This window comes from Pan paniscus, chromosome 14 (assembly GCF_029289425.2).
Source record: "Pan paniscus chromosome 14, NHGRI_mPanPan1-v2.0_pri, whole genome shotgun sequence".
NCBI classification, from domain to species: Eukaryota; Metazoa; Chordata; class Mammalia; order Primates; family Hominidae; genus Pan; species Pan paniscus.
Genome location: NC_073263.2, coordinates 46,909,530 through 46,918,948, shown reverse-complemented (window position 1 = coordinate 46,918,948; position 9,419 = coordinate 46,909,530).

The window sequence follows — 9,419 nt, the reverse complement described above, 5'->3', positions numbered from 1 at the left end:
TCTTAAAAAAAAAAAAAAAAAAAAAAAAGTTACGTGATGTCTTCTGTTGAGGACCTCTCAGAACTTTTAATATGAAAGTGTGCATTGTGAAGAATGGGAGTAGAGTGTACAGAAGTTTTAAAAGCTACTTGGTCATGAACCTCTTGCTTTGTGCAGGAATCGAGGGGCACTAACATTCTGAGGAAAATATTTTGGGAAACATTGATCTAATCCAAACTTCTCATTTTACCAGCAAACAACTGTGGGGCCCTCTAAGTTTCCTTTCTCCATCATTGTGACAAATTTATTGGAATTAATTCAATTAAACCTGGGGTCAGCTTTGAAGAGATTTATTTAGCAGGTAAATCTGTTTTGTACATTTTGAGGGAGTTCTGAGTTTCCATAGTCAAAAACCACAGATCAATTTAACCAACCTTTATGGAATATCACCTATGGCCCAAAGACCCTTTAGCTACAGTGATGGTCTACAAAAATATAAACTGTAATTCTTGCAATACAGGAGATTAGTAATAATGGTAAATATAATGATGATGACACCATGAATAGCTAACATTTATTGAATGCCTTTCTATTAGTCAGGCACTTTACTAAGTATTTTAATCCTCCCAACAATTTATGAGGTAGGGATTATAATAATTCCCATCTTATAGTGAGGACACTGAGGTTAGGAAATTATCCTAGCCTAAATGTTAAGTATAAGCATGAATAGAAAGGTGTTATCAGCCTATAAGACATTCCTTTATGAGTGATACAAAGTCCTATATACATTCAGAGAAAAGAAAAGTGGTTTTAGAAATCCTTGATCAGTGAGTGTGAAGCATGTGGTGGCCCGGTTACTGTTTGGTTGCCCATCTGTCCTCCCTCTGGGGATCAGCACCCCCTTACTTTGGAAGAATTGTTCTCCTTTTCACTGTAAGGTTCTTTCTGGCTATGCGATGGGGCACATTGCCTCAAACTAGCCCTGTTCCAGTCTTTGAGAACCTTGAAATTGGAACCAAGGGAAGAGGATTGCCTCTTGAATGGTAATTCTCTAAAATCTAGTCTGAGGTGCTGGTGCCTAATCCCTGGGTCTGTGGAAGGAGCTGGGCTGTGAGAGGGGAGGATGATGTTGATGTCAAGAGAGAGGCAGGTGCTAGGAGCAGAGAGATGGAGGCCTGGAGGGTTTCTGGGCTTCTCTGAGGCTTAGGGTTTAGATCATTGTCTTCATTACTGGAACAAAGGGTTTACCATACCTGCTCTTCTGGGAATGAAACTGTCCTGCTTTGCAAAATAAAGTGTCATTAGAAAGAGATCTTAAAAACCCCACACCATAGACAGGTGCACAGATCCGTAGAAGTGTTAAAGTTCTGTGTGTTGCATGCTAAGCCAAGACTCTTAAGTATGTTCTAAAGAGAAACTGGTGTGTGTAGGCTGTGCACTCCCAGGGAGATAAAAAGTTAGGAACTTTATGGGTTGGGCTTGGTGGCTCCCACCTGTAATCCCAGCACTGTGGGAGGCTAAAGTGGGCAGATTGATTGAGCTGAGGAGTTCGAGACCAGCCTAGGCAACATGGTGAAACCCCATGTCTACAAAAACTACAAAAATTAGCTGGGCGTGGTGGCATGTACCTGTAGGCGGGAGGATCGCTTGAGCCCAAGAGGGAGAGGGTGCAGTGAGCCATGATTGTGCCACTGCACTCCACCTGGGTGACAGAAACTTTATGGGGAATGGGATCTTGGAGACTGAGTAGAGACTAGAGGAAAAAAAAAAAAAACTACCTCCCCAACTGGCCACACTATTCTTTTAAAAAAAAGTTAATTGACAAATTAAAATTGTATGTATTTACGGAGGTATAATGTGATGTTATGATATATGTATACATTGTGGAATAATTAAATCCAGAGAATTAATAGATTCATCACCTCAAAACCTATCTTTTTTGTGGTGAGAACATTTGAAATTTATTGTCTTAGCAATTTTGAAATACACAATACTTCATTGTTAACTACAGTCACCATGCTGTGCTGTAGATCTCAACAAAATGTATTCTTCCTGTCTCAACTAAAACATTGTACTCTTTGACAACATTTCCCCATTCCTCTCACCCCCTCCAAAACACCCATTCTTTATGTTGAAGAGAATGGCTAAAAAGTCCCAGCAGGTTTCAACTGACGGCTTCAGTGGTTGTCCCATCACACTTCAATGTTATTAATAGAAAGGAGAGGGGCAATACATAATTCGGACAGGTGGAAAGTACCATTGTAACCACTTTCCTGACTTCACAGAAAAAGTCCTCTTGTTTTCATCTGTAAAATGGGAACTGCGTGAATACCATTCTTCTTTTCTTCAGCCTCCAAAGAAAAAACAGATGCAAAGCCTTTTATCAATTGCAAAACAGTATACAATGTGTGTTATTACTCACAGTTGTCTTACTGTGACCAAACACTTTATAAGCCTGTGGCAAGTCAGCCTTACTCTCAGGAAGTGGACAATATTTGGGGAAGGAGAGGCAGCAGGATCTTTCAGGACAGTAGCCTTGGTGGGTCCAAAAATTCCTTGAGCGAAATGGGAGACAAAACTTTCTTCCTGCTTTGGGGTTTATCCTGTTAGTCTTTTCTCTCTTCACTCCTATTTTCTATGGAGAATTTCCTGGTTTTGGAGGTTGGGTGCGTTTTATGGAGAGGAGGCAGAACATCTTTAGCTCCAGCAGAATGAAAGGATACATGCAAAGGAACCTAGCACAGTATGTGGTACCCAGTTCCCCTTTAACTTGGCTTTATTCATTCACTCCTGGTAGGGCATTAATAAGGGATTTAGCCCCCTCCTATTGAAAACGATTAATTCCGGGAAGAGTTCAGGCAGTGTGGACAGATACAGTGTAGGCCAAGCCTGTTTCTAAGGCAGGAGCTGGGTAGGGAGGGTGAGAAGGGCGAGAAGAATAGGGAAATATGTGTCGTCTGTGTTGCTGCTGTTGCAACCACCACAACAAACAAACAAGTGAAAAAAAAAAAAAAAAAGAATTGTCCATACCGGAAAGTTTGCTGTTTTGGAGGAGGCTGGGGAAAGTGTGGATGGCTCGAGTGGGTCCTGTTGGATTGAAGTCTGACAGTGGTGATTCCCTTCAACAAATGGTCGGGGTGGGAGGGTACACACACACACACACACACACACACACACACACACACACACACACCACACGCAGCGCCCAGCCTCCGATTTCAGCGCTGGCAGGAGATAACCATTCTTAGCTCGCCTTTCCAGGGTTATTTTTTGGCTGAGGCTGTTCGCTGATGGCAAAAGGTTTCAGCCCCCTCCCAAATCCCTCCCCGTGCTTGTTCTAAAGAGAAACTGGTGCGAGTAGGCTGCACACTCCTAGGGAGACAGGGAGACGGGCCTGGCGCCGGAGAGGAACCCGGACTCTGCCCAAAGTCTCGCCACCCGCCGGCTGTTTTCTGGCAGAGGGTGTGCCCCGGAGGGCAGCGATCGCGCGTGAAGGCTGGGGCCAGGCGCGGGTGCAGGCGTCACCGGGGTCGGGCTAGCAGGCCCTGGAATCAGGCTTTTGGGACACCCCGGAAGTGAGTCCAACTTGGGGAGAAACTGAGGGCACCTCGGGCGGTCTGGCAGCAGAGAAGGTGGGCAGGAGAAAACTTTACAGGAAGGTAGAAGCAATCTCCGCCGAGGGAGTCAGCGAGCGGCCGCGCGGAGAGGAGGGGCGGGCGGTCCCCAGGCGGGCGGGCGCAGGGCGCCGACCTGCCGGAGAGGGGGCCCGGGCGTGAGGCGGAGTCCTGGCGCTCGGCCAGGCTGGCGGAGGCCCCCGGCAGTCTGCAGATTCCCTCCGGCCCCGGGAGCCTCAGCAGGACCGGCCAGGAGGCGCCACGGAGGGGAGCCCCATCCCTGTGCTGACAGAACCCACCGCGCCCTACGAGGACAGGCGGCCGGCCGGCGGCGGGGGTCTGCGGCGACCTACTGGCCTCTTCAAGGGCCAGCGCGCAGGTACTTTAGCAGGACGGCCATCGAGATCGTGGTGCAGATGGCCACGGCCAATGGGGTGAGTGTCCGGATGCGCCTCGCTTCCCGCCATGCCGCCGCCATGCCCTCTCCTAGCCCTTGTCCCCATGCTGCCTCCGGGCCCAGCTGGGAGGCCCCTGCCCCGGCTTTGCTTCCTCACTCCCGCATCCTCACCCTCCAGCGCCCCACTCCCGCCGTGCTCGCAGCCTCCCCGGCGCACCCCGGACACTGGGTTCTATTAGTACACACCACCCCCAAAAGCCTTGAGGGGTGTCCGTCGTTCCTGGAGCCACTCCGGGCGCCCTGGACTCTTCTCCGACTCTGCACACATCCCGCACCTGCTCATTTTTCTTTCGGACATTCTCTTACCCGGCCCTGTAGATTCGAAGACAGCTCCCAGTTTTCCATATTGTTCCCAACGTGTTCACTGCCCACAGTCCCCACACAAACTTCTTTCCCAGGCTCACAACATAGTCCCTCTGCCCCGTGCCCTTTTTGCAATAATCTGCCAGTCCCCTAAGTCTTAGCTCTGCCTATTTAACAGTAGTGGTGTCTCAGAACACACACACACACACACACACACACACACACACACACACACACACACACACGATCCCTGACATATTTGGCAAGAGTAGGCCCTGAAGGTTTTTAATATTTTGGTTCTTTAACCCAGTGGAATTACTGAATGATTTATTTAATTAGGGTAGGGATGGAGTGGATCCATTTGTTTGATGCTAAACAGCCTGAGCTCGCAGTTCCCAGGGGGCATATCTCTAAATGGTCTGAAACGAGGTTTGCAGTGGTTTTCTTAATGCAATTCCCAACTTCTCTCCAAATGCCTTTTGACATTTGACAACATTTCATGCCTCTTCCCCTTTCGCTTTTCATCCTTGTTTTCTCTCCCTTCTCCCACGACCTCGGTAGTCTTCTGCAATCCAGATTCTCAGACTTCGGGTTTTTCTCCCTCTGCCCCTTTCCTCTCTGTCCTATAACTAAAGGCACCTTTTGGCATAGACCCGTATCCCAGTTTCCTCTTTCCCAGGTCCAGCAGCATCTCAAGGACATCTACAAGAGGGATACCTAACTTCAGGGGTCTCTGAATGATATGTGGGAAACATCGTCTAAAAAAGTAATTTTATCCTTATTCATGCAACCAGACCCACACTCATAGAACTTTTCTTTAAGGGGAGTGTCTTGCAGATGTATAAATGAGTGTTAACATCTTTAAAGGCGAAACTGAACAATTCCCTGGCATTTGAATTCCCTCCTTCCTTCCCAACCCTCTCCTTTTCATTTTCTCATTTATTATTAAAAACATTTTTAAAGGATCTCCATGCTTCATATTTATCTACTATAATTCCTCCTTCTCGGTGTTGCAGGGATGGGGAAAGAGGATTTTTTAAAAAACAATAAAAAGCAATTGGGAGAAACAGGGCCAGTGGTGTTGGGGTGGGTAGTGGAATTGTGATTTTTGACTCCCGTAGACAATGATGCTGGATATATGGGGTTTGATTTCTCTCTGGCTCCTCACTTGAGATTGATGAAGTTTGGCTAGAATCAGGGAGTTGAAGAGAGGTTGACAAATGGTCTTTCACTCTTCTCTGACAGGCTGTTCCTGTGGAGTGATGGAGAATAATGAGCCTTGGGAGAGCTATGGGAGCTCTCATACTCCTTCCCGAGCCAATTTTTTAGGGAGTGAGAGAAACATGGCCTGTCCAATACTTGTTGTGGGTCAGGATATTTTTGAAGCTACGGTTGTTGATTTGCATGGGAAAATTATTATGTCTTATTATTTCTTGTCCCACTTTACCATAAGGGCTCCTCAGCTTCTTACTTCAATGGGTCTTCCATGACAAACACACTTTATTAACTCTAAGAGTGGAATTTATTTTAACAGATAATTAGCATAGGTCAATATATGCTTAAAATAGAGTCAAATTAAACCTACTAGCTGTTATAAAGGACAGATGACAAAATCCACATAGAAGCATCGACTCTTAAATAATCTGAAAGTACTACTTCTAAGAGGGGCGGGCATGGGTGAAGGGAATGGTGGACATGTTTCAGAATTTCAAAGGCCAACTTTAACCAATCGTTTCCTCATTTTGTTCACCTTCTTGGGGGCTTATGCTAGAGTGAAGTGAATAACCATAAGGCTGGCTTCAGGAGAAAGGTGGTCTAAAAGAACTGGATAATTATAAGCAAAATTGGTCTCGAATGATTGAAAATTGATGAGAATGTGCTTGTCTCCTGATTTGGCATCCTGAGTTAGACTCAGGAATACTGAACATGGATCCCAAAGGCTTTGGTCTTTTTTGATATCCTATTGGATAATCATAAGCAGGCTAGAAAAATAGGAAACTAGAATTTTTTCTCTTTGAACTGACAAATCTGACCAGTGGGCTGCATTCTCTATATCTGAAAAATCTTGGTTTTGATTGAAAAAGTTAATTTTACAAAGCAATTTTCTTTTTTTAAATTAAATTTCATTTTTTTTGAGACACGGTCTCACTTTGTTGCCCAGGCTGGAGTGCAATGGTACAGTCTTGGCTCACTGTAGCCTTGACCTCCCCAGATTCAGGTGATCTTCCCACCTCAGTCTCCTGAGTAGCTGGGGCTATAGGTGCACGCCACTACGCACAGCTGATTTTTGTGTTTTTACTACTCATAGGGTTTCTCTGTGTTGCCCAGTCTAGTCTCAAACTCCTGATCTCAAGAGATCTGTCTGCCTTGGACTCCTAAAGTGTCATGAATCACCATGCCCAGCCTACAAAGCAATGTTCTAGGATAAACTACAGTTACTCTTTGATTATGTAATTGCTGGAGAAGAAAAGCATGGCATTTCTAAAATGGTGAACTATATTACTTATATTTTAATATCTCATAAAGTTTGAAATAGACATTTCAAACATAAACATGTATAAAAATTTTTATAAATTAAAATATAAAATCAAAAACATTTTACAATTATTTTATTATAAAATTATTATAGAATCAAAAACATTATAAATTTAAACAACTTTTTAAAAAATTTATTTTGGGATTTCCCATGGAGTGATGGAGAATAATGAGCCTTGGGAGAGCTATGGCAGCTCTCATACTCCTTCCTGGGCCAACTTTTTAGGAAATGGGAGAAATATACCCTGTTCAATGTTTATTGTGGGTCAGGATACTTTTGAAGCTATAGTTGTTGATTTGCTTCAAACTTTAAAAAAATTATTATAAAATTATGGGATGTAAAAAATTTATTATAAAACTTTGAAATTTTCAAACTTTAAGAAAAGCAGAGAGATGAGATTAATGGCACTCACAGGCAAGCATAGAACATAGATTGTAAACATTTTGCTATATTTGTGTCATGACTATTTTTTGCTTGTGTTTGAAAGTATATTAAAGAAAATGATATTTTACCCCTAAATTCTTTAGTACAGATTTCTAAAAAAAATAAGAACATTTTCCTGTATAGTTACAAAATCATCTTTTCAAACAAAATAAAAAATGGCTTTTTTATATCATTTGTTACCCAGTCCACATTCAGATTTCCTCAATTATTATGAAATGTCCTTTTATTTTTTGAGAGAAAGTCTTGCTCTTTCACACAGCCTGAAGTGCAGTGAAACAATCATAGCTCATTGCAGCCTCAAACTCCTGGGCTCAAGTGATCTTCCTGCCTCAGCTTCCTGAGTAGCTAGGACTATAGGTGCACACCACCATGCCCCGCTAATTTATTGTTTTTGTAGAGATGGAGGTCTTACTACGTTGCCCAGGCTGGTCTCAAACTCCTGGCCTCAAGTGATCCTTCCAGCTTGGTCTCCCTGAAATATCTTTTGTGGCTGGTTTGTTCAAATTAGTTTCTTCTAATCAAGGGACACACATTGCATTTGATTATTTAGCTCAAGACTTTTTTAACCTGGAAAATACCCATACTCTTTGTTTATGTATTTATTTAGTGAAATTGACTTGTTGAAAAACTAGTCAGTTGTCCTGTAGAATATTTCCCCTTCTGGAATTTTCTGGTTGCTTTTTATGGTGTCATTAACTTTTCACTCTGTTTTTTCCTGGTTAACTGGAAGTTAGTTCTAAAGGCTTTTAGGCCTGCTATAACAAAATACCAAAAACTGGATGACTTATAAAGAACAGAAATTTATTTCTCACAGTCCTAGAGGCTAGCAAGTTTAAGATCAAGGAGCATGTGGTTTTGATATCTGGTTAGGACCAACTTTCTGGTTCATAGATTGGCCTTCTTGCTGGGCCCTCACATAGTGGGAGAGACTAGCTAGCTCTCTGGGGCCTCTTTTATAAGGGCACTAATTCCAATCATGAAGCCTCTGTCCTTATGATCTAATGACCCCCTAAAGGCCCCACCTTTTAATACCAGCACCTTTGGGGTTAGGATGTCAACATATTAATTTTGGGAAGACATACACGTTCAGCCCATTGCAAGGTTTAGTTAGATTCAGGTTCAACTTCTTTTTTTAAAGACTATTTCATAGGCAATAATGTGTATTCACATCCCATCATTAGTGATGGTGAGATGATCGCAAGGTTAGGGTGATCACTGCCTATCTCCTCTGCTATATTGCCCCTTGGGTCAAGCCAGTAGTCTGTGACGTGAACTTTGTACCATGTGTATATTCAGTTATATTCTGTATCAATAGTTACTTGATTGTTTTAGCATTTATTAATGATCCTTGCTTGAGTTGATTATTTCATTAGGGGTTTCAAAATGGTGAATTTCTAATTCTCTAATTCTATCTACATGCTTTAGCTGGCATTTTTCTATAAGCAGACCATTTTCTTCACAACTGGGTTATTTGGCTACCCTGAAACATAGTTCCTTCCGGGAAGGCAGAACATATGTTTATTTCTGTCTTTTAAAAATTACTGGTGTTTGGAGTGAAGATTAGGTGATCTAACTACCTCCACAGGTGACAAATGAATTTTGTTTTGTCTCACTTTTGCTTTTTTGAATATCACTGTGGCTGCTTGGATTTTTATATTTAATTTGAATGGATTAGGGAATAAATGAGAAGATAGGTTTTATCTGTTTCTGTAGTTTTTATGTGGCTGTGTGAACTTACTTTTAAAAATTCCCAGAAATATTTTAGTTCCCCTTTAAAGATATAAACTATGTTATACTATAAAGCAAAAGAAAAACCAGTCATGTGAAGAGTAAATAGTATCGTTTAAACGAATTGTGGTTAAGCTTAGTTTGTAACTAATTAGTTTTTTATTTTCTTTCTACTTTTATCTGCTTCAGAGCCTCTTCAGTGGTTTAGATCTTCTATGTGTCAAATTATTCTAATCTCTTAAAAAGTTTAAGAGCTAAAATACAACACAATGACTACAAGAATGCCTTTGTCCTTTTCTGGGTAGGTACACCTAAGGCAACTTCTTTTTCTCTTCTTTGTTCTCTTCTTCTTTCTTAT